At 34.9% G+C, this 25,642-nt stretch overlaps 1 pseudogene; it reads left to right on the top strand.

The window, feature by feature from the left end:
- LOC109676296 (nucleoprotein TPR-like) overlaps positions 1 to 25,642 on the top strand; it is a 67,074-nt pseudogene that overhangs the window by 27,041 nt on the left and 14,391 nt on the right.

Raw genomic sequence — 25,642 nt, 5'->3', positions numbered from 1 at the left:
GCTACATTTATAGAGTTGAGCCACATCACCAGCCAAGACACTATTTCTTAAAGTTCAAGAAATGGAGACATAATAAGATGCTAAGAGAAGAAAAAGAGAGGCTAGAGCAGGATCTACAGCAGATGCAAGCAAAGGTTGCTATCTTACTAATCAAGAGTAGAGGCAGGTTACTGTTTTTCATTATTTGAACAATTTTTAAATTAAAATATTATTTAATATTATTTTTAATATTAAAAAGCTTGACTCCCTAAGATTTTACAGAATTAGTTGTTAAATTCTTACTTGTAATTCAGGTCATCTGAATTGAAGTCAGTTCATAATAGCATCAAACTATGTAGTCCACAAGCCACATCTGGCCCAAGACTTGTTTTTGTATGGCCTATAAGTCAAGAATGATTTTTACATTTTCAAAAGCTTTCTTAACAAGATACAACAAACACTGTAGCCTGCCAAGCCTACTATATATTTTTCTTTATAGAAAAACTTGGACAATATCTGAATAATAGAAAAGAAAGGGTATATCTTTTGCTATCAAGCAGATCTGAATTAAAATCTGGGTACCATCACTTGATCACTTTGTGAAACTGCACATGTAACTCAACCACTTGTAACTCAGTTTTTCTCAACTGCAAAATGGGCATTAAGCTTATGCATAAGGTCTTTAGAGGACTGTAAATTCACAAGGTAAGTAATTATAAAAATTTGAAAAATGCCTCATGCATTTAGTTTTTCTCTCAGAAACATTTCCTTTATTTTTTAAAGATCAAATGCATCTTTGACAAATAACCAGAGTTTAATACAGAGTCTGAAGGAAGATTTAAGTAAAATAAAGACTGAAAAGGAAACCATTCAGGAAGGACTTAGATGCCAAAATAATTGATATCCAAGAAAAAGTCAAAAACATTATTCAAGTCAAGAAAAGTGGACACATGTACAAGACTCAGTGTGAAGAACTTAAGTACAACAGGATAAGGTATTTTGGTGAACTTTTCCTTAAAATAATTAGGATGAATATTTCAAAAATCTCATTTCACACTTTTGAATATTACTGGTTTTTACATTTTTTAAGTCATGTATGCAATTTCCAACATAAGGAACATTTATGTTGACTTAATTTTGTATTTATGGCCTGTTTGATTAGAAAATAATATAAAGAAAAAATCCAGAATTTTTACCTCTCATGTTAATCATCATTAGCACATTAGTATGCTTTTTAGTATGCTTTTTTTACATGGAAATAATATGTTTTTCTTAAAAAAAGTTATATTTCATGTTCTTGTGTAGTTTTTTTCCCATTTGATTCATTAGTATGAAAAATGTGTGTCAAAAAATCATCTACAGTTATCTCTTTGGTTTGCTTAATAAACACTTGTATGGAAAGTTGTACCTAATTCCCTATTTTTGGACATCCAAATTAATCCCATAGAAAATTCACTTTTGAGTACCCATAAAGGTAAAATTTCAGCAAGGTGCCAGTGGCTTATGCCTGCAATCCTAGCTTCTTGAAAGTCTGAGATGAGGAGGGTTGAGGTTCAAGGCCAGCCCAGGAAAATAGTTATGAGACCCATCTCCAGAATAACCAGAGCAAAATGGACTGCAGTGTGTCACTCAAGTGGTAGAGCACCTACTTTGCAAGTGCAAAGCTCAAACCCCAATCCCACCAAAAAAAAGATAAAACTTCTTTACATCATAGCTGTGATTGTTTCCTTAGATAAACTTGTGGCAGTGGAGTTACTAACTATAAGTATTTAAGTTGATTAGGACTGTTTATTATATTAGGTAACGGAGACTTCAGCTCAGTCTTCTGGAGACCATCAGGAACAGCATACCTCAGTACAGGAAATGCAGGATCTCAAAGATACCCTCAACCAAGCTGAAACAAAGTCAAAATCACTCGAAAGTCAAGTAGACAATCTGCAGAAGTATGACTGTGAGACTAGTGAAAAGTGTATTCCCTAATTCTTTTTTTGTTGTATAACCAAAAAAGTACATTTAAACACTGAAAATTCCTTATCATGTGAGAATATATTTTTTATCCTATTTACTCTGAATGGATCATATATATATAAGTAGTATCTAAATCATTTTCAACTTTTCACTTAGTTGGTTTGACTTTGTATTTTTAAATTTTCATTTTGATTTAATGAAACGAAAACAACTTAAAAAGTGTTACATTTAAGTCCTTAGTTAGTTTATGCTGATTTTCTTGAATTACATGATGAATACTCTTTTTTTCCATTAAAAGACATTGTCTGAAAAAGAGACAGAAGCAAAGAATCTCCAGGAACAGACTATGCAGCTTCTCTCTGAACTTTCACAACTTTCTACAGCAGATAACTGAAAAGGAAGAAAAAAACAAGAAAGGCTATTGTAGCAGCAAAATCAAAAATAGCACATTTAGCTGATAAATTTCTGTATGTGTTAAGATTTGAAGTGGGTACTAAAAGTTGGTTATGTGATGAGGACTTAAAATTAAATGGGAAGAAGAAAGTAATATAAAGTGACTTTTTGTGTGTGCTTTAACTGTTAGTTTTATTTAGACACAAACATAGATTAATTTTAATTTCAAATGCTGAGGATGTCCTTGGTATATCTATGATGTCTTTCTTAATATTGGCCAGTAACCAGTATGTGGTACTCTAATTGTGCTTAACGGGTAACAATCCTACCTTATGACAGATCCTGTTATGCTGCCTAGGCACCTTCTATAACTAAACAGCATTAGATCTTATCACCCGAAGGATTTTTCTGTGCCTCATTTTCCAGGAGTTGGGAGTGGGAGGAGGTGTCCTGAGCTGAGCCTTCAGTGAGAGTACTATGTCAGATTTATGAGAAACCCAGTACTGCAAGGTCAGTCTGCTGAGTAGTTAAACTAGAAAATCATTTGGGTTTTACTCTCAGCATTATTTTTAGTGGTCCTCAAGATAGTGTCCCCAGAAAATTATTTCATTAAAAATGTTACTGAACTATTTTTAATATATATTATAGAGATTATAAGAAAATTTTACAATTCATTGTGAATTGTAAAAATTCTTTAACAAAATAGTTAAAGAATCCTAGTTAGCAGAAACTGTTTTATATTCAATTATTGTAATAATAATTGTAATCCTAGTTAGCAGAAACTGTTTTATATTTCAATTACTATAATAATACATTGAAATATAAAACAGTTTCTGCTAACTAGGATTCTTTAACTATTTTGTGGTATCTTAGGTGAAGTTACATAATTTTATGTTGGAGTAAGAATATTTTATATTGGATTAATAAATGTTGATATGCTTAGAACTTTGCTTATTGGGTTGTATAGTGTATCAAGATGAATATAGATGTTAAAGTGTAGTTGCACAATTTGGCATAACCTTTGTGTGCCAGGTAAGTGTATAAATGTTGTTTCTGATGTTTCATTACAATTATATGATCACAAGGCTACTTCTTTAGGTGCAAAAGATCAGCTAACAAGAAAACGGGGAGCTTAAACAAAGGTATGGAGCGTTAGATCAGCAGAAAGATGAGCTCAATGTTCACATGATTGCTCTTAAGTCCCAGTGTGAAAGCTGAATTAGTCGTCTGGAAAGAGAACCCAGGGGACATCAAGAGAGACGGCTGGAACAAAGAGATGAACCTCAAGAACCTACTTGTAAGGCGATTAACTAGTTCTGTTAAAATGATAAACCATTCTTTCTATGCACATTTTATGTGAAAACGTCTGGTGATTTAAGAGCCTTTGTTGGAGTGAATTTTTGCTGAAATTTCGCTATGCAGAGAGAATTCATAAGAGTAAAATCTTTGGTGCCATTTAACAGACTCTTGGATGGAGTGGGAACAGAAATCAATGCATTGCTTTTTCTTTCTAGGTCCCAGAACAGCAGACACAGATCACATTGAGGATTACTCCAGCTTCTGGTGAAAGAGGAATATGAGTTCAGTTGTTTCATAATCTGTTTTTCTTAACTAAAATTCAGGGAAGATGAACTTTCTTTGGGGAAAAGAACAAATCAATAATACAATACCATAAAAATGTTTACTAAAGAGTTATTTATCTGCAAAATTGTGTCACATAGTTGTCAACTTTTGTTTTTAGCATACTTTCAATCCTCCCAGTAGAGTTTAGTGATAGAGAAAACATCTCTCATATTTTAGTTTGTGACTAGCTTCTAAGATAAGCTATTACTGATTTCCCCTGTGATGTTCTATGACAAGTGTAAAAGTCTGAGCTAAGACTTGGAATCAGCAATTCAACTGTTGGATGTGTTTTTACAATGTCAGGATACACCACTCTCAAACATTACCTGCAGATTTTAGTGCTTACATTTCAAAGCCTTTTCAGTAAGAATTCTGAAACATTTAGTGACTAAAAAACATAAAATTGCACTGTGTCTTTTTAAAAATTCATGTTTTAAATCTTCCAAGCCTACCCAAAACAGTGATAGGAACAATAATATATAAGGTCTGAACCATATTAAGCCATACTTGCTGAATACTCACTTGAAGAAAATGTACCTTGTTTTGCATAGAATGTATGTATCTTATAAGGAATATTTATAATTATGGATACCGTTTTCTTGCATTTTTCCCTCTGCAAGTGCTAGCACAACAGATCCACCAACAGCCAATATCAAGCCATTGTTTCTACTCCAAGTAAAGTGACAGCTGCAGCTATGGCTGGGAATAAGTCAACACCAAGGGCTAGTATCCACCCAATGGTTATACCAGCAACATTTACAAATCCAAGTACCACCCTCACAGTGACAGTGATGCCTGCTATACAAGTAGAATCACAGGAAGGTTAGTAACATAAATGTGATGGGACTGACAGCTCATTTAGTTATTTTGAGAGGATGACAGTGACTTCAAAGGATAAATAAGGCATCTGAGTGGGTATTAACATTTTGAAGCATATGCCTCTTAAGATACTTATGCTTAAGTTTTTATTTTATTTTTTTGATTTTGTTTATCTTTTTGCCATAACAGGGATCACTGGGCTTAAAAATGATAGTCAAGTACTCTAAGAACTCTATCATGAGCTATATTCCCACCCTTCCCACCTTTTTAAAAATTTCATTTTTTTGTGACAGTGTCTTGCTAAATTGCCTGGGCTGGCCTCAAACTCTCAATGCTTCTGCCTCAGCCTCCAAAACAGCTAGGATTGCAGACATGTACACCACACCAGCCAGGATACTTGTTAATGCAACAGATTTCCTCCTTCTTTCTCTTCTTTTCTGCTTTGCTTTATTTATAAACTAAAGAAGAGGGAAAATCTATCCCTGTACAAATAAGGTGTTTTAGAACCAAAGTGTTTGCTTCAGATGGCTAACAAAGATAATAAGAAATCTTCTTTGAAAAGCATAGTAAATGGCTAGTTTGGTTCAATCCAATAACACTTTTCCCTAAAATTATCTGAGCCTCTCCTTTCTTTCTCCACTTTGTTTCCATGGTACTTTATTACTCATTACAGAATTAAACTTTGTATTTTATTTGATTTTATAAATGACTTTTTACTTCACTAAATTGAGCTCCTTAAAGTTATGAGTGTCGTTTGAACCCTTTACCTAATCCCAAAGTAGATGTTCAGTAAAACTCTGCACGATGGATATTTCCTTAAAGTTGTGTCTTCATAAATGTTAGAATTCAGTAAATGCTAGCATTCTGTTTTGTTTTGTCTGTTTGTGGGGGGAGTCTGTTTGTTTTGTTTTTTGTGTAGTCCTGGGAATCAAACCCAGGCTCTCACATACACTAGGCAAGCACTCTACCACTGAGCTGTGCCCCTGGCTCCAAACCTGATGTTTGTGTTGTAATATTTATTAAAAATAAAATGATGCTTGATGAAAATTTCTAATTTGACTTGGAGCTCCTTAATTTTCATTAATTTTACTTGGTTTTAATTTAAATGGAAAAATAAATACAAGAACTATTTCAAAACTTAACTTAGCCAACAGATTACTGCATGCTATCATATTAATAACATAAATAATATAAATGTATATAGTCATCACTTTCACCCAGTATTTTTACATAGTAAGTGGTAAGAGGTATGTACACTTAAAATGCAAAATGTGGGCCTGTGGAGTAGTTCAAGCAGTAGAGTGCCTGCCTAGCAAGTGTAAGGCCCTGAGTTCAAATCCCAGTCCCACCAAAAGAAAAAAATTACAAAAATGTGACATATACCAAAAGAATAAAAAGTCCAGTTTTGGTAAGGGTAGATGACTTACATTAAATTCTATAATTATTTTTCAGCTATGCAGTCAGAAGGGCCTGTGGAATATATTCCAGGTTTTGGAAGCATAAGTGGGTCTATTTGTTCAACTAGTCCTAATGTCCAGCCTTCCATTTCTCAACCCATTTTAACTGTTCAGCAACAAACACAGGCTACAGCTTTTGTGAAGCCCACTCAACACAGTCATCCTCAGATTGAGCCTGAAAATAAAGAGTTATCCTTACACATAGTTGAGGTTGTTCAGAGTTCACCAGTTGAGCAGCCTTCTACTTCCACAGCAGTGTTTGGCACTGGTGAGGTTAATTTTACAATGAAGTTAGAGTGCATTTAGAATTTCTTAGCTACAACACATATCAAATAGAATGCATATATTCCTAGTGTTTCATGTTTACTATTGAATTGGTTTTGATCCATTGTTTTTAAGTAAAAGTCTTTCTTACTCTCTAGTTCTAAACTTTTTGACTGGTTTTAGAAGTGAAACAACCACAAACATTATATCTAACTTAGTGCAGATCCTGACCATAGCCTCTTTATATATAGTTTAAATGTTTTCATGTAAACTTTGTAAATAGCAATTATATATCAGTTTAATTGCAGTGAGTCAGATATATTGTAAAGTTTTATTAATGAAAGATTCGATTAGCATAAAACCATTGAATCAGAGCTTAAGTTGCCCTTTGTTTAATCGTAGATAAGCAAAAAAACTTATGTCTGTGAGCATTGATCTAAGACTTGGTTAATTATATTTGAATCCATATAATTAAATGCATAATATGTCCTTTAGTTAAGTGACCATATTAGCTATTTTTAAAATGTTTTTTTCTGAGCTGCTTTCCTAATTCTTTTATTATTATTATTATTATTATATTATTCACATGTGCACAGATTATTTGGGTCATTCCTCTGCCCTGCCCTTCTTCCCCACCCTCTTTCCCCCCTTCCCCCCTCAGTTCCAGGCAGGTCGTGTTCTGCCTTTATCACTAGTTTTGTTGAAGAAAACATTTAAAAATGTTTTAAAAATTATCTTTGTCCAAATGGAGTTATCATCATGCTCTAATTCAAGATTTAAGTTGCATGATTTTAAAGTTTCAACTACACCAAGTTCCTCTTTGCCAAAGCGTACAGATGAAGAGGAAGATAGCACCATAGCAGCATCAGACCAAGTCTCTGATGATACAGTAGAAATGCCTCTTTCAAAGAAATTGAAAACTGTTACACCTGTAGGTGCTGAGGTGTGTAAAGTCCTTTCTGTTTATTTTTATCAGTAGCATTAAGACATTCTTTTCAGTGATAGCCGAAGACAAGTTAACCTTTTGGGGTCATAACATATTATCTGAAAAATTCTCTTGTTGAACTTAACTACAGAGTTATCACTGATCACCCAGTTATTGTTGCTGTCTCCAGCAGTGTTTTATTATTTTCACATACCTTTGATTGGATTTGTCCCCATTTCAATAAAAAACACAGAAAAAAGAAGTTGAATCCCATTTCAAAGTTGTTTTTTGTTTAATTTGAGGAATAAGGAAGTTTTTAGTCTCATGGACATTTTGCACTCTTATCAACCATTTTTTCCTAAGATTAGTCAGGGGTCGGGCATGGTGGCTCATGCCTATAATTTGGGAGGCAATTTGGGAGGCAGAGATAGGATGATTGTAGTTTGAGGCCAGCCCTGGCAAGAAAGTAGCCAGGCATGGTGGTTTCCATCTATAATCCTAACTACCTGTGAGTGAAGGTAGGAAGAATGAGGCAGAAACTTGAGACCATATCTGAAAAATAACTAAAGCAAAAAGCTCTGCAGGTGTGGCTCAAGTGGTAGAATCCTTGCCCAGCAAGTATGAGCTCCTGAGTCCAAACCCTAGTACTGCCAGCCAAAAAAGAGAAAGTTTAACCAAAATTATGTTCCTTTTGCTAAAGCTAAACTAATGAGTTTGAGTTAGGTTTTATATGACACATTTAAATCTACTAAATTAATTTTACTTGCATGTATTAGTTAACATTCCTGAGTGACAGATCCTGAAAAGAATTTTGTCTTAATGGAAGAATTGGCAGAACCTGTTCTGCTACACTCTCATGATTAATAAATTGTATGGTATAATTTAGGAGGAAGCTATGACAGAGGAAAGTGCTGATGGAGAGGTAGAGACTCAAGTATACAACCAGGATTCACAAGATTCCATTCGAGAAGTAAGCAAAAACAGACTTAAAATATGCACTGTTGTGTTAAGTGGAAACATTTGTCCTTTTGAAAACTTGTCCTCACATTTAATGAAACATTACTGGAATTGACCAGTGCCATTTCTGCTTTGTTTTACTTCTCTAGGCTTACATGAAAGAATGTTTTCATTCATAGGTGACAAAGCTTCTTCCAAGTGACGAGTTGTTCTGAGTGAAGATTGATCCACCATTTTAATATTTGAAAGGACAAGGTTGAGTCTTATTACTCCTAGTGCCCCACCTAGTACTTCCATGCTGATTCCCTTTCAGAATTAAAATAATCCATGAAATGAAAAGTACTGGTGCACTTTCTCTTGTTTAGAACTCTTATTGAAGCTCCTCCGGGGTAACCTTACTAGTGGAAATAGCATAGACTCTGAAGTCGCAAAGACTAGGGTCCATTCCTAGCTTCCCCACTTAGAAGCTGCAGGACTGACTATAAGTGTCATTAACCCTCTCACTTGCTTTGCTTCCTGGAACATTGTAACATATTAAGGTCTCTAAAATACCTAAAATAATACCTACCACATGTATTCACGGTGTTACTGCTTTCCTTCCCTTCCCATAAGATGAGAATTCACAGTAATCCTTGACTCTGAAATTTACTGGCCATTTTAATTGTCATAACGTTACTCTATGTGTGAAGAAACTAATGCCCAGATGAGTAATGCGCCCAGATTGACATTTTTGTTTGCTTAAGATAGCTCCATAAAGTATACTACTAAAACTCATTTTACCACTTATTTCTTTTCTTAAGTTTCTGCTAAAAAGTCTACAATTCTCTTGGACATCACACATCTATAATATCAGACTAGTAGTTTTGAATAGCTACATAATCTGTATATATGTTTATTCTTATTGAAGTATTTCTCTATAAGATTTATATAATATATTCTACTGGAAGACAGTAAAGAAAGTCGAGTTTGCCTTGTATTTTATACTAATTCTGCTTTTAAACCATGTATTTTAAAAAAATAAAATGTTGCTAATCCATAAATATCCTCTAGTCTTTACTTCGATCTGTAATATCTCACAGTTTTAGGTGTATTTGACTTTTTAAATTTAGTTTTTAAATTTTGGACTTTTTCATTTTTAACGAGAGTCACCCAGGGAGATTATACCCCTACGGAAGACAGTGAAGAAACTTCTCAATCTCTACAAATAGATCTTGGATCACTTCAGTCTGATCAGCATATAACTTTATCCCAGAATGGTCAAGGCATAGGAGATGATGTTATTGTAACTGAACAATGATGATGAAAAAGATGATGATGATGATAACGATGGAGAACATGAAGTGAGGAGAACTTGGTTTTGAAAGGATCCAGTATTTTTAAACTTCTTGTTTATTTGTTTGTTTTGCAGAGAGCTAGGGCTCTCTACCAGTGAGCTACATCCCAGCCCTTGGTTTTTTGAGACATGATCTCACTGTGTAGCCCAAGTTGACCTCAAACTCACAATCCTCCTGTGCCCCTGAGTGCTAGGATTATGGGAATATGTGCCACCATGCCTGACTCAGTATTTTTAAACTATGAGATGAAAATGTGTTTTAAATCTTAGATACTACCAGTGAATTCTGATTACCAGTCAGTTTCAGTTGATTATATTATTTTTTTATCTTGATTATTTCAGAAAATAGCAATTTATAATGAAAACAAACATAGAGTACCAATGATGGAAAGTCCCAGTTTTTAAAATTTTAGGTTTTTTTTAATGTTTGCTGAGCCATTTATTATTTATTTTTGGTCTTAATCTTATTGATAAATGGCTGAATGTGCCAAATTTCATCTGAATTTAATTATAAACACTATAGTTTCTGGAGATAAAAAGAAACAAAGAATTGTTTTTTCTCCTCTTGGAGCCCTGTACTAATTTCAGAAGTTTTTGAGGTATCATCATTATTAAATGACATTTCAGTGGAATTTCATACTTTATTTTGGGATTTATTCCTGCATTGGCAGTTTCTTCCTTTAGATTCTTTTGTTTATAAAGTAATACATTTTTAAGCTCCTGATATGGTATAATATTATTAATTTCCAACTTTATTTAAATTGAATAGAATTAAAGTGGACCACTCGACACTTTGTGGCCTGCAATGTTTGCACAGTGCCATGGGAATAGAGTTCAGAATTGATCATTACTGTACTAATTCCCTGAAGGGTCATAGCTGTGCTTTTGGTATCACTGAACTAATCCTATAGAACTCTGAGGTAACCCCTGTATCCTGATCAATGATGAGTAACTTTAATTCCTTAAGTGTGGTATTAAGATATGCATACCATCTGGGCCTTATCCTCGATCTTAACTCACACCTGGGGATTCTTCTACTAGGATTATGAAGAAGATGAAGAAGATGATGATGATGATGAAGATGACACTGGGAGAGTGAAGATAGCAATGAAGGAACTGGTAGTGCAGATGGTAATGATGGCTATGAAGCTGATGATGCTGTGGTAACTGGTTAAAATTTTGACCATTTTCTTTAAGAGCTTGCTTAGAAAACCTCCTGTTTCCTATAATACAGAAAGGGGTACTTTATGCCTTTCCTTTGTTTGTTTGGTTTCATGGATTATTTTGGTTTGCTATGGTTTAGTTAATCATTTGGTCTGTTTTTTTAAGAAAATTATTTGATTTATTTGAGCTTAAGTCATCATGTTTTATTCTTAGGGTGTTGATGGAACTGATCCAGGTACAGAAACAGAAAAAAGCATGGGTGGAGGTAAAAGTAATCAGAGAGCTGCTGATTCTCAAAACAGTGGTGAGACTTCATTAGTCTTTTCTAAATTGAATACTTCTGAAAATATTTTCTAAACTAGAATAGTACTTTATCATTTAGGTAATAAAACTGTATTTAATGTGTTGGAAACAAAGGACTCTTATTAAGTACCATATTATATTATGTCCTACCTCCTTGAAATGCTGTAAAATTCAAACATACTGGAATTTCCAAGGTATTTGGAACAAAGCTACTTGCTGTTCTCATTAACTGGAAAAATTAAAACAGGAACGAGTAATAGCTACTCATGACCAGAAGAGGCCAGTATAATCAAGCTGCATGTTTTAAGATTTGTGCATATAACTGATGGGGGAAAAAAGACTTTTTAAAATAAATATAGCATGGCTTCTTCTAAATCTCTAAAAGATTGAGTCCTGAAGATCCACTGAAAACTTTTAAGCATTAAAGGCTTATGGAAATTACAGAAATAATTTTATTTTAGTATTATTGCTTTAAAATGTGTTTTAAAGAATTAGTGATCATCTGGTGTAATTTTCATGGCTTTACAGATAATAATATAAAGTCTAAACCAGTGGGGTAATGGGAAAAATGCACCTGGATTATTGTACAGGTGTGAATATTTAAAAGGGAAAGGTATATTTTTATTTAGTGTAATGCAAATGCAAGCAACTTCTACTTTTAAATTTTTAAGAGATAAAAACCAATGAATATTGAGCTATATAATAAACAAGTGTCTCTGTAAACATTTCGTAGATTAAATGTTAACTCTGCCATTTTTTGCAGATTCAAGGCACATACTAAATGCTCACTAAATATTCATGGAAGTCCTTCTTTTTGCTTTTTTCATTGTTGTTGCTATTTGTTTTGTTTTGTTGTTTTTGCAGCCAAGCAAAAATAGGCCTAGATGTCTGCATAATAGATGGATTTTTGGTACATTGCCAGAAGTTACTTAGGGCTTTTCTGACCACCTTTTCTTGTCCTGAATTCTTACCTAAACTTCCTAATTGTAGGTGCGTAAAGAATCAGAATCTCTGAGAAGTAAGGTGACTTAAGTAAAGTCACAAAGATGTTAGAGCAAAGATAATACTCTAGACCTCAGACTTATAAACTACTAAGTCTGTGATATCTTACCTACTTTTATAGAAGAAGAGAGCTCTTTTTCTTTACAAGGTGTGTAGAAAGCCTAGACAGTAGAAATGTAGAAAAAGCAAAATAAAAAGTTGCCACTATGTAAGGCTTTCTCCACCCCCCTCCCTCCCTGCCAATGTTATTTGTTACACTGATACTCTGAGGGCTGACCTTTAAGTAATTTTCTCACCAAAAAGCAAAATAAAAAGTTGCCACTATGTAACGCTTTCTTCAACCCCCTCCCCACAAATCTTATTTGTTACACTGGTACTCTGAGGTCTGACCTTTAAGTAATTTTCATACCTTATTTCATATGTTGCCATGATAGCTAAGCTAAGTGCTTTTTGACCATTATTAACAGTCTTGAGGATAACCTTAATTTTACTTGTATATTAAATTTGCACCATTCACCAACCAAAAAGAGATTGAAAGAGGTTAAGGGACTTGCCCAAAGCCACACAACTAGTAAGGGCAAACTCAGTTTTCTGTGGGTCCAAAACTTACATTTGTTAACATCCCATCTCACTAATTTACTTCTGGATATAGACGTGAAGTGACCACTCTTCTTGGCAAGATTAGTGTATCTGGGGATTGTCTATTTTGTGGCAAAATTTTACTTCAAAATAACCTTCTTTTCCTACAGGTGAAGAAAATACAGGTGCAGCAGAGTCATCTTTTTCCCGGGAGACTGCTAGAGAACAGCAGCCATCATCAGCATCTTGAAGACAGACTCCTCTAGCATCCCAGTCACCAAGATGTCCACCACATCCACTTCCCCCACGCCTGACCATTCATGTTCCACCTCAAGAGTTGAGGCCACCAGTTCAGGTAGAAAAAAAAAAAACTGGCTGTTCTGAGAAATGAACTTTTAAAACCTTGGCTTTTCTATCTTTCTATTAGAGATTATTCTTTTTTTCAGGAATTACATGAAGTTTTTCAATATTTTGGGTTACTTTTAAAAGATTTTTTTTAAACTAAAACATCTGTTTTCCTTTCCTTGAATTATGGCTGTAGTTTACTTTTATAAATTGATTGAAATTTAGAAAGATAAGGCTTACTAGAAGTTGTATATAAATTGAAATATATAGAAACTGAAATGATTGTAGTCATAGCAGATAAAATTGTGGTTGCTGTTTCTTAAGGTTACAAAAGAAGATTTCCTTGAATTTTAAAGTAAAATGCATTTTGGCAGCTCAGTACCGTTTTTTAATGTTTTGACTATGGAATTTCTGTTGTAGTTTTTTCCCACTTGCTTGCAATCACACATTTCTATTTTTAATGTTGATGAAAGAGTATATGACCCTTCATGTGTTTAGGGAATAGTAGATTTGCATATGTGTCAACCATAGGCTCTTGCAGAACACAGTAGGAAAAGTATAACATTTCTATTAATTCACTGTGAGTTTTACCCTGGAGCATACTATGTTCAAGACTGTTTAAGTACCAATAGTGAAAATCACTTCATTATTATACAAAGTCTAAACGATCATGTATAGATGCCATGACATATATTCAACCTATCAGTTTAAAAATTACAATTGTCTTAACTGGGAAACAATTGATAAGAAAGCAGTATTGCTACTTGAACTACAAAAACCACTTAAGCCTTAAAATCTGAAAGTAACATTTTCAGTTAAGAAGATAGGAATGAAATTCATTTATTATACAAATCAACTAATAATATAAGTTGGTTTTAATTTAAATATTGGGTAATATTTTGTGTGTTGGTTAACTTTATCTATAAATTTGGGGTGGGGGACAAGTTAAGGTTTGAGTTCAGGGCTTTGTGTGTTCTAGGCAGGTGCTCTCCCACTTGAGCCATGCCCTATAGGCTTTTTTGCTCTGGTTATTTTGGAGATTGGGTCTCACTTCTTGTCATCATCGGAATAACAGCTACACACCACCATGCTTTTCTCCAATGAGATGGGAATCTCACAATTGTTTTTGACTGGACTACACTGGAACCATAATCTCCTTGATCTCAGCTTTCCACAGAGCTTGGGTGGCAGGCATGCTCCACCATGCCAGGTGATTATTTGAAATGGGGTCAGTGGTGATCTTCCCAATCTCAGCCTCCCAAGTAGCTAGAATTACAGACATGAGCCACTGGTACCTGATTTGGTTAATAAAATATTTTTATTCATTAGTATAACTTAAAACTTGTGTGTCAGACATGCTGATATATTCTTGCAGCCCAGTTACTCAGGAGATAGAAACAGGAGGATCATAGTTTGAGGCCAGTTTAGGCAAAAGTTAGCAAGACCCTGTCTCAAATACAAACCAGGAATGGAGGCACATGCCTGTGGTCCCAGCTACTTGGAGGGTTGAGGTAGGATTGTGATCTGAGGCAAGCCCAGGCAGTTAGCAGGAGACCTATCTGAAAAACAAACTAAAAGCAAAAGAACTGGGGGCATGATTAAAGTGGTAGAGCACTTGCTTACCAAGTGCACAGCCCTGAGTTCAGTACCATCACAAAAAAGTCACTGAGTTTTTTAATACAAGAATCTAGCAGTTTTTGAGAAAATATCTTGATGACTACAAAACTGCTAACATAAGCTGTTTTATTGCCAGATTGATAAGCTGTATTTACTGCTGTTGGTCGTTTGTTTTTTTGCCTAATTCATCAAAACAAATACAATTACATTTTTTAAACATAAAGGATTTGGATGACTAGGAGGCAATCTGTAGGACGTGGGCTTCAGTTGACTCCAGGAATAGGTGGCATGGTAAGTATCTTCCCATCTTGTAAACTGTGTGAATAGCTCATGTGCTTGCTGTTGTGCCTGTTGACTCTGTTTTCTTTCTTTGCTTCAGCAGCAGCAACTTTTTGATGATGAAGATAGAACAGTTCCAAGTACTCCAACACTTGTTGTGCCACATTGGACTGATGGATTTGCTGAAGCTATTCAGTAAGTTAATGAAAGAGAAACATATTTCGTGATTAATCAATTTCTTTCTGTTTCCCCATTAATTTGCTTATTATTTGATTTGTTATGTGCTGAGTCCTTTACTGTGTACTCATCAGCACTTGGAGTAGGAGGGTCAAGAATGTCGTGTTGGGGAAAATTACACAAATGCAAGTGAAATACAGTTGCTTCTACTAAGAATTTTAAATTGAAATAAAGTTTAGAAATTGCTAAAAGGATGGTGATTGCGGATAGAATACTTAAGTTTAAAACTAGCTCTACTGCTTCATCTTCTGAGTAATCTTATTTTATTTATTTATTTTTATTTTATTTTATTTATATTTATTTATTCACAGGTGCATACATTGTTTGGGTCATTGCTCCCCCCATACACAACCCCTCCCCTTTCCCCCAACCCCCCTCGCTTCCAGGCAGAATCTGTTCTGTCCTTATCTCTAATTTTTTTGGAGAGAAAAACAAAGGCAATAATAAGAGAGACAAAGCATTTTTGCTAGTTGAGGTAAGGAGAGCTATACAGAGAGATTCCTAGCTTTGCTTCCATGTACCAATGTGTTACATCCCAAGTTAATTCACCACTTACTGACCTTTTCACTAGTTCCTGATCCCATTCTCATGTTGAGTTCTATTACTTTAAGGTTCCTGTATTAGTTTCTCTATTGTAGGGACATCAAGTACTTTCATGTTTTGGGTTTCTTACCTATCCCCATACTTCCTATGAGTGCTCACCCCTTATCATTGACCCAAATCCAACTACATTGGTTCACTTGCTCTAGATCTAAGGTCCGCATGTGAGGGAGAACATATGATTTTTAGTCTTCTGAGCCTGGCTAACCTCACTCAGAATGATGTTCTCCAGTTCCATCCATTTACTTGCAAATGATAAGATTTCATTCTTCTTCATGGCTGAGTAAAATTCCATTGCATATAAATACCACATTTTCTTAATCCATTTGTCAGTACTGGAGCATCTTGGCTGTTTCCATATCTTGGCTATTGTGAATAGCACTGCAATAAACATGGTTGTGCAGGTGCCTCTGGACTAACCTGTTTCACATTCTTTTGGGTATATCCCCAAGAGTGGGATTGCTGGATCATATGGCAGATTTATGTTTAGAGTTTTAAGAAGAAGCCTCCACATTTTTCTCCTGAGTGGTTGCAATTTGTTGGCATTCCCACCAGCAGTATATTGGGGCTCCTTTTCCCCCACATCATTGCCAACGCTGGTTGTTAGTCGTGATTTTGATGATTGCTATTTTAACAGTGGTGAGGTAGAATCTTAGTGTGGTTTGCATTTCCTTTATGGTTAGAGATGGTGAGCATTTTGTCATGTGTCTTTTTGGCCATTCGAATTTCTTCTTTTGAGAAGGTTCTGTTTAGTTCAATTGCATATTCCTTTATTGGTTCATTGATTTTGGAAGAGTTTGTTTTTTTGAGTTCCTTGTATATTCTGTTTATCAGTCCTCTGTCTGATGTGTAGCTGGCAAATATTTTCTCCCCCTCTGTGCATGGTGTCTTCAGTTTAGAGACCATTTCTTTTGTCATGCAGAAGTTTTTAGTTTTATGAACTCCCATTTGTATATGCAATCTCTTAGTTGCTGAGCTGTTGGGGTTCCACTGAGAAAGTCCTTGCCTATACCTATTAGTTCCAAAGTATTTCCTACTCTTTCCCGTACCAACTTTAGAGTTTGGGATCTAATATTAAGATCCTTGATCCATTTTGAGTTAATACTGGTATAGGGTGATAAACATGGATCTAGTTTCAGTTTTTTGCAGACTGCTAACCAGTTTTCCCCTCAGTTTTTGTTGAAGAGATTGTCTTTTCTCCATCGTATATTTTTAGTGCCTTTGTCACAGATAAGTTGGTTATAGTGTGTAGCTTCATATCCAGGTCCTCTATTCTGTTCCACTGGTCTTCATGTCTGCTTTTGTGCCAGTACCATGCTGTTTTTATTGCTATTGTTTTTTAATATTGTTTGAAGTAGGGTATTGTGATACTTCCAGTATTGTTCTTTTTGCTGAGTATTGCCTTGGCTATTCATGCCCTCTTGTGTTTCCAGATAAACTTTAGAGTAGATTTTTCAATCTCTGTGATTGGGATTTTGATGGGAATTGCATTAAACATGTAGATTGCTTTTTTGGGTTCGTAGTTCTTGTAGAAATCATTCACATCCTTTATTAAGTTTACTCCTAGGTACTTGATTTTTTTTTTTGAGGCTATTGTAAATGGAACTGTTTCCATATATTCTTTCCCAGTTTGTTCATTATTGTTGTATAGAAAAGCTGAAGAATTTTGTAAGTTGATTTTGTATCTTGTCACCCTGCTGTAGCTGTTGATAGTTTCTAGGAGCTTTTGGGTAGAGTTTTTTGGGTCTATAAGGTACAGGATCATATCATCTGCAAATAGGGATATTTTGACAGTTTTTTTTAAACCTATTTATATTCCTTTTATTTCTTCTTCTTGCCTGATAGCTCTGGCTAGGAATTCCAGTACTATGTTGAATAGGAGTGGTCATAGTGGGCACCCACACCTCATTCCTGATTTTAGGGGAAATGGTTTCAGTTTTTCACTACTGAGTATGATGTTGGCTGTAAGTTTGCCATATATAGACTTTATGATATTGAGGTATATTCCTTCCATTCTTAGTTTTCTCAGAGCTTTTATCATGAAGTGGTGTTGGATCTTGTCAAAGGCTTTTTCTGCATCTATTGAAATGATCAAGTGGTTTTTGTCTTTACTTCTACTGATGTGTTGTATTACATTTGTAGATTTGCATATGTTGAACCAGCCCTTCATCCCTGGGATGAAGCCGACTTGGTCATGGTGAATTATTTTTCTTTGATAATATTTTATTGAGGATTTTTGCATGGATGTTCATTAAAGATATTGGCCTATAGTTCTCCTTTTTGGAAGTGTCTTTGTCTCATTTTGAGATTTGTTTAATACTGGCTTCATAGAATGAGTTAGGCAGTTTTCCTTCCATTTCAATTTCATGGAACAGTTTAAGGAGGGTTGGTATTAGATCTTCTTTAAAGGTCTGATAGAATTCAAGAGCGAATCCATCAAGTCCTGGACTTTTCTTCTTTGGGAGACACTTTATTGCTGCTTCAATTTCATTTTGTATTATAGATCTATTCAGGTAGTTAATGTCTTCTTGGTTCAATTTAGGATGGTTATAAGTATCTAGAAATCTGTCCATTTCTTTTAATATATGCACTCATGGCTGTACACTTTCCTCTCAGGACTGCCTGTGCTGTGTCCCAAAGGATCCAGTGGTTTATGTTTTCATTTTCATAGCTTCCAGGAAACTTAATTTCCTCTTTTATTTCCTCAATGACCCATTGATCAACGAGCATTGTGTTGTTCAGCTTCCAAATGTTTGCATGTTTTTTACTATTGTTTTTATCGTTGAGTTGTAGTTTTAATGCATTGTGATCAGATAGAATGCATGATATTATTTCTATTTTCTTATTTTTGCTGAGACTTGCTTTGTGCCCTAAGATATGATCAATTTTGGAGAAGGTTCCATGGGCTGCTGAGAAGAATGTATATTGTGTGGTAGTTGAATGAAATATTCTGTAGACATTGACTAGGCCCATTTGATCTATGGTATGATTTAGATCTAGGATTTCTTTATTGAGTTTTAGTTTGGATGACCTATCTATTGGTGATAGGGGGGTATTAAAGTCTCCCACTACCACTGTGTTGGAGTTTATATATGTTTTTGGGTCCTTTAAAGTTATGTTTGATGAAATTGGGTGCATTGACGTTGGGTGCACATAGGTTGATAATTGTTATTTCCTTTTGGTGTATTTCCCCTTTTATTAGTATGGAATGTCCTTCTTTATCTCATTTGATCAATGTAGGTTTGAAGTCTACTTTGTCTGAGATAAATATTGCTACTCCTGCCTGTTTTGGTGGACCATTGGCTTGGTAAATATTCTTCCAGCCTTTCATCCTAAGCCAGTGCTTGTTTCTATTAATGAGATGGGTATTCTGTAAGCAACAGATGTTGGATCTTCCTTTTTAATCCATTTTGTCAAATGGAATCTTTTGATGGGGGAATTAAGTCTGTTAACATTCAGTGTTAGTATTGATAGGTATGTGGTGATTCCTGTCATTTAGTTGTCTTTGTTGTTTAAGGGTTTGATTGTGTGCAGCTAATTCAATGTTGCTCTCTACCTTTCTTGCCTTTTCTTCTTCTGTGGTTTGGTACTGCTTGTCATTTCATGGTTTTGCTTGCTTTCACATTCTGTGTGCAGAATTCCTTGAAGAATCTTTTGTAGTAGTGGCTTGGTGGTCATATATTGTTTTAGTTTCTGCTTGTCATGGAAGACTTTTACTGCTCTATCTATTTTGAATGATTGTTTTGCTGGGTGGAGTATCACTAGGGTTGAAGTTATTTTTATTCAGTGCCCGGAAGACCTCACTGCAGTCTCTTCTTCTTTTTAAGGTTTCTGTTGATAAATATGCTCTGATTTTGATGGGTTTACCTTTTCTTGTTATTGTTTTTTCTCTATTACAGACGTCAATATTCTTTCTCTATTCTCTGTGTTTCTTGTTTCAGTGATAATATGTCGTGGGGTAGTTCTACTTTGGTCATGTCTGTTTGGTGTCCTGGAGGCTTTCTGTACCTGAATGGGCACAGTATTCTTCAGATTTGGGAAATTTTCTGTTATTATTTTATTGAATATATTACAACTTCCTTTTGCTTGCATCTCTTCTTCTTCTTCAATGCCCATGTTTCTCAGGTTCGGTCTTTTGATGAATTTGGTGAATTCTTGCATATTCCTTTCACAGGTCTTGAGTTGTCTGACTAGTAGATCTTCAGTTTTTCCTTGAATTGTCATTTCATCTTTGAGTTCTGAGATTCTGTCTTCTGCTTGTTCTAGTCTGCTGGAGTGACCTTCCATTTTGTTTTGTACTTCTGTTTTTTTTTTTTCTGAGATTTTCCATATCTTGGTTCTCTTCCTCTTTAATATTGTCAATTTTCATCCTGAGTTCATTTATCTCTCTATTTATGGTATTCTCTGTTTCACTTTGGTGTTTATTTAGGGCTTCTGTGGTTTCTTTTATTTGTTCTTGTGCTTTCTCATGTTCTTCATTTTTCTTGTCCTGGAATTTCTTCAGTGCCTCCTGTACCTTTTGGTTGACCATGTCTATTATCATCTCTGAAATTCTCATTGATTACTTTCAGGATTTCTTTTTTCAGGTGGTATAGTTTCTCTTTGTTTTGTTGGAGTCTGAACAACAAAGTGTGTATCTGTTTTCTTCATTTCCCTCTGGCTCCTGCACTAATTTAGTTTTTGGGGGAGAATGGTTTTCATCCTTTTTATGTCATTCCATCATTCCACTTTTTGCTGTTACTGTCACAGTTCTATGTGTAATTTAGTATTAGGTAGCTTACTATAGTAAATTAAAGAAATCTTGAAGGAAAGAGTAAGAAGAGAAGAAAGAAGATACGAAAGAAAAAGTCAGAGAACTGAATAAATTAACAGGGAGACATTGTGTACTAACCAGCAGTGAACTAAACAAACATTTACATAGAGAAAAAAGAAAAAAAATACCAGGTTCAGGCACAATGAAGTTTCAGTCTAGTAGTTCTGGTGTTACTCCTTCAGCATCCAGTCCTGGTGTTGGTATTTAAGCATTATCTCTGTTGTAGCCTCACCAGGTGGTTGGATCAGGAGACAACTTTGTGAACCTCTATCTGCCCTATTTCAGGGAGCAGCTCATCCGCTGCCTACTGTCAGCCATCTACTATTGGAGGCTTTGTTTACTAAAAGTTTCCCTGGGGAGCAGCTCCTTGACTCCTCCTCCTACCTTCTCCAATAGAGGGGTGTGTCTGCCAGCTACTATTGGAGGCTTTGTTTTCTAAACATTCTGGTGCATATCACCCCACTGCTCCTCTTCCCTTCTCTGGTGGAGGAGTGTGCCTGCCAGCTACTTGTACAGACTTTGTTTACTAAAAGTTCACAAGGAGTTCATTTCCTTGCCTCTCTTCTCTTCTCTGGTGTGCTTAGAGAACCCTGACCCCCTCTGCTGTGTGTCCTTTTCAGTTCTTTATTTACTACTCATTTTTTTTGCGGTGTGGGGGTCAGTCTGTCCAGGGGGCTATGCTGGTTTATCCCAGGGGTGGCTGTGGGGATACCACGTGCCACTTATTTGCTCACCTGTTGGTCTGCATTGCCCAAGCAGGTTTGGAGCCCGCGTCTGTTAGCACAGGCGCCCTCCTTGTTTCTCTGCGTAACATGGCATGGAGAAGCTTTGTGCAGGCTGGGGGATTGGGTGTCGGGGTTTTGCTTCTTCTTGGTGGTTTTTTTCTGACAAGTTTTGCTCCAGCTTCACAATGAGATTTTTGATTTATGGAGCTCATGCTATCTGCTTCCTCTCTCTAGTCGCCATCTTGGATCTCAGACTGAGTTCTAATCACAGGACCATGACTGTGATGTTACAGGTACTCAAATCCTGTTTCAAAAGAAGTTTCTAGGGAGATCAAACACAACAAGGGAAAGAAAAAAACAGACAGCAGAGGAAATTTCAACCTCCTACATATAGTTCCAGCAAAAATTAAGCACAACTTATCCAGAAAAAACAGTCTATTCAGATAAATGTGACACCTCACGCAGAAAGGCAAGGTATCTCAGCTTCTTTAACTAGAATATCATATTTGGGTTTCAAAAAAAAATTGTAGGGCATATCAAATGACACAACATATCATTTAAAAATGACAAAACAAACTTCAGAAGTACACTCAGATATGGCAGAGATGTTGACACAAACTTCCCCCTTATAAAATGTCCCTCACAGCTTATTCTTATAAGTCTTTGATTTCCACTCTATTTTACCTAGTGTAGCTGTATCTTTGTCTGGTTGTGTTGGTGTTCATTTGTACCAATTATCTCTTTCTGTCCTCTTACTTTTGATCTATGTATGGTATCCTTAATTTCTTCCTAAGAGTCTCATATTGTTTGTGTGTTGTTTTACTGATTATATTCACTTAATGTTTCCCTGTGCTATTGAGGTATGATGAACTTCCTTAAAATCATCATTTTGAATTCTGTCAGGGAATTTGTACATGCCTGATTATTTGTGGTCTTAGAGTAGTGAAATTGGAATTCTTCTTCATTATTTGTAAGAATGCAAATTATTATAGCCTATGAAAAATTGTATGAAGACTACTAAAAATATTAAAAATTGAATTACCATACCAGTGAAGAATTCCACTTCTGAGTATATATTGAAAGGAAACAATATCTGTATGCAGAAGATATGTTCCAAATTCGTTGTGTGTGCATCTGTTTATATACAAATGTAGAAATATATATGTATATATATATGCATATACACATATAAATATACACTCAAATACACTATGGAATACTACTCAGACTCAATAAAGAAGGAAATACTCTCATTTACAACAACCTGGATGACCTGGAGAACACTGTGATAAAGAATATAGGCTAGTCACAAAATGACAAGTACTGCATGATTTTGCATCTATGTGGAATCCAAAAAAGTTTTACTAATAGAAATAGAGAGTAGAAGGTAGTTACCAGGTTTGGGGGATGAGGCAAATGGGGTACTATTTGTTAAAGACACAAAGTTTCATTAATATAGGAAAAAAATTCTGAATATATTTTATCCAGCACAAAGTGTATAGTTAGTAATAATAACATATGTTATTAACTGAAGATTGTCAAAGAGACAATTTTAGAATTTCTCACTGCAAACAAATAAGGTTTTGCACTTGGGAGGCTGAAGCAGAAGGATCACAAATTTGAGTTCCACGTGGGCTGCCTAGGGATTTTGAGGTCAGCTTGGGATATATATTGAGACTTTGTGTCAAAAACAAATAAAATAAAATAAAACAAAAAGTAAATTTTTGAGATAATGGATATATCAATATTAACTTGACTTAATCATTCCTCAATGTAACACATATTAAAACATCCATCAAGTTGCACACAAAAAATATATACTATCTTTTATAAAATAAAAGATAAATATGATTAAATAAAATTTAAATATGGTTACTTAGTATGTTTAATGCTGGTTTAAAATTTAAAATACTGAGGAATACTGATCAGGAGTACATGAGCACCTTCATTTGAGCAAATGTCAGGAAAATCAAAATTTAAACTGTGATGAAAAAGATTAAATAATTCCAGCACATCCTGGAATCTGTCTTCCATTAATTTATCATATAATATATATACATATGTTTAAATATATTCATACATATTTTAGATTTTGTTTAATTTGGTAATGGTATTTCTTGACAATTGAGAAGAAAAAAGATGAAAGGCATATATCTATTAGTGTTCAGCTAAAGATCCTGAAAATCACTAATGCATATCATGAAAGGAAAACACTTCCACACATGTAACCTGACTTCAATAATCATGCTTGTACACTATTGTTTTTACCAGATAGTGACTTTATTTGTGGTGATATGAGTTGCTTCCTTCTCCAGTGCCCTTAGGAAGATAGCCTGTGAGAAATATCAGTAAGATTAATGAAATTAGACATTTATTACTGAAACAACCAATTCTATGAACAACTAAAAACTATTAAATTTGAAATTCCTGGTGGCCTTTTAAGTTACCTACATTATCATTTCTAGCTAACTATACCATTAAAACTTTAAAGAAATGAAAGAACCAGCAGTAGATAACATGTCAAAGTTTAGTCCCCTTACTTGAAAGCCAGCATTTCTTTTAACAAAGACATGGAACTCTAAATCATGATATTGCTGTATCCACATGTTTTATTTCTAAAGTTTGTATTATTTCCTTAATACATTCTATGCTTTTGTGCACTGATTTCTGCTTATTTTAATTTATGTTAGAATTATTTGACTTCTTAGCCTAGTCTCACATTCTTAGAATTCCTTTTAGTCTTTAGGTAAAAGTAATATGATCTTTTAAAAATAGTGTATGTGAGTGTATGAACACTTGAATAAAGGCAAATGTAAACTGCTTCAAAACTCTGGAGTCCAATATTACCAAAGAGATACATCTGATTTATTGTCACAGAGTATCTGTTAAGTATACACACGTACTTGGTATGTGACATGTTTCTGTAACATCTTTTTGCGTGGAAATACATGCTGTCTTTGGATCAAGTGCTCTGAGGATTCTGGGGCATTTTATGTGTAGTTTAATTCCAACACCATCAGACATTTTCTCCCTTAAGATACACCAAGCACTAGACTGTTCACAACTTGAATGCTGTCACAGTATCATACATACTTTCTATGTCAGATCCTATCATGTCTTTGATCTGTTTGACCTGTTTATTTGGTCTTCTCTAAGAACTCTCACTTTTCCTCGGACATGTCATCATCTTGTCTCAGAAACTGTACTCTTGCATGTCCAGCCCTCCTTCAAACTTTTTAATACTATTAAAGACCAATTTCTAATGGTCATACAGTTATATAATTCAGAGAGATGTTTAATGGATATTTAAGGGGCAGAGAAAGTCAGTTCCATTTGTTCACCCAAGTGCCTTAACCAAAGTCAAGGTCAGTACAAAGAGTTAATATTTTCATCCAAAAGTACATAATACTGATATTTACATAATGGTCTTGTGTGTGTTAGTTCAGATAGGGCCTGTTACCATTTACTGAAAGCTATCATCTTTACTGTGCTAAGATCCTTTATTTTTGTTTTCTTATTCTGTCCTTAAAATAACCTTGACATATGGGATGCACTTCATAGGAAGTACCAATAGCTGTAAACAAAACAACTAAAAATAAATAGTGATTCAAATAGAATAGAAATGTGTTTCTTATTCTGTAAAGAGATGAACATATTTCAATGCTGTGGAGAGGGAGTGGGAGACTGCATAAGGTAAACTCTGGAACAAAAGTGTATGGGGAGTGTGTGCCCATTAGACTTTATAATGAGTGGGTTTCCATTGTACTGTGGGCCGTGATTGTCAGTTGTAGAAGAAGAGAGTGTGAGATGTTGGTGATAAAATTCCTTTTTGTGTTAATGATAGGTCTTTTCACTATTGGTCTTTTCTCTTTGGTTTACTTTCCACTGACTAGAGCTCTGGTCAGTACAATATGTAAGTGCAAGACTGAGAAGTAGTGCATTTGTGTCCACAGGAAGAAGTGCAGTTGATGAACAACTGGCTTTCTCTGCCTCAGACAGAGTATTCTTTCAGTACTGAAGCAGAAGCTTTGTAATTTTAACAACAGTGATGACTGTCCTGACTTCCAAAGGCAGGGCTATTGAGCATTCTTCAGTGAATGCTTCAATATTTAGCTTAAACAATTCCCTGTGAGTAAGTTTCTGAATAAAGTATGTCATAGAAGACACAAAATATATCCTACATTGGGAGAACTGTAAGGACTCTGGCTGGAATGATACGGGAGTCCTGAATATCTTTTTAGTATCAATTGTCTCTTTCAA

The sequence above is a fragment of the Castor canadensis genome, chromosome 11 (assembly GCF_047511655.1).
Source record: "Castor canadensis chromosome 11, mCasCan1.hap1v2, whole genome shotgun sequence".
Classification (NCBI taxonomy): Eukaryota; Metazoa; Chordata; class Mammalia; order Rodentia; family Castoridae; genus Castor; species Castor canadensis.
Note: the sequence above shows the minus strand (reverse complement) of the source record. Positions and strands in the feature narration are given on the sequence as shown.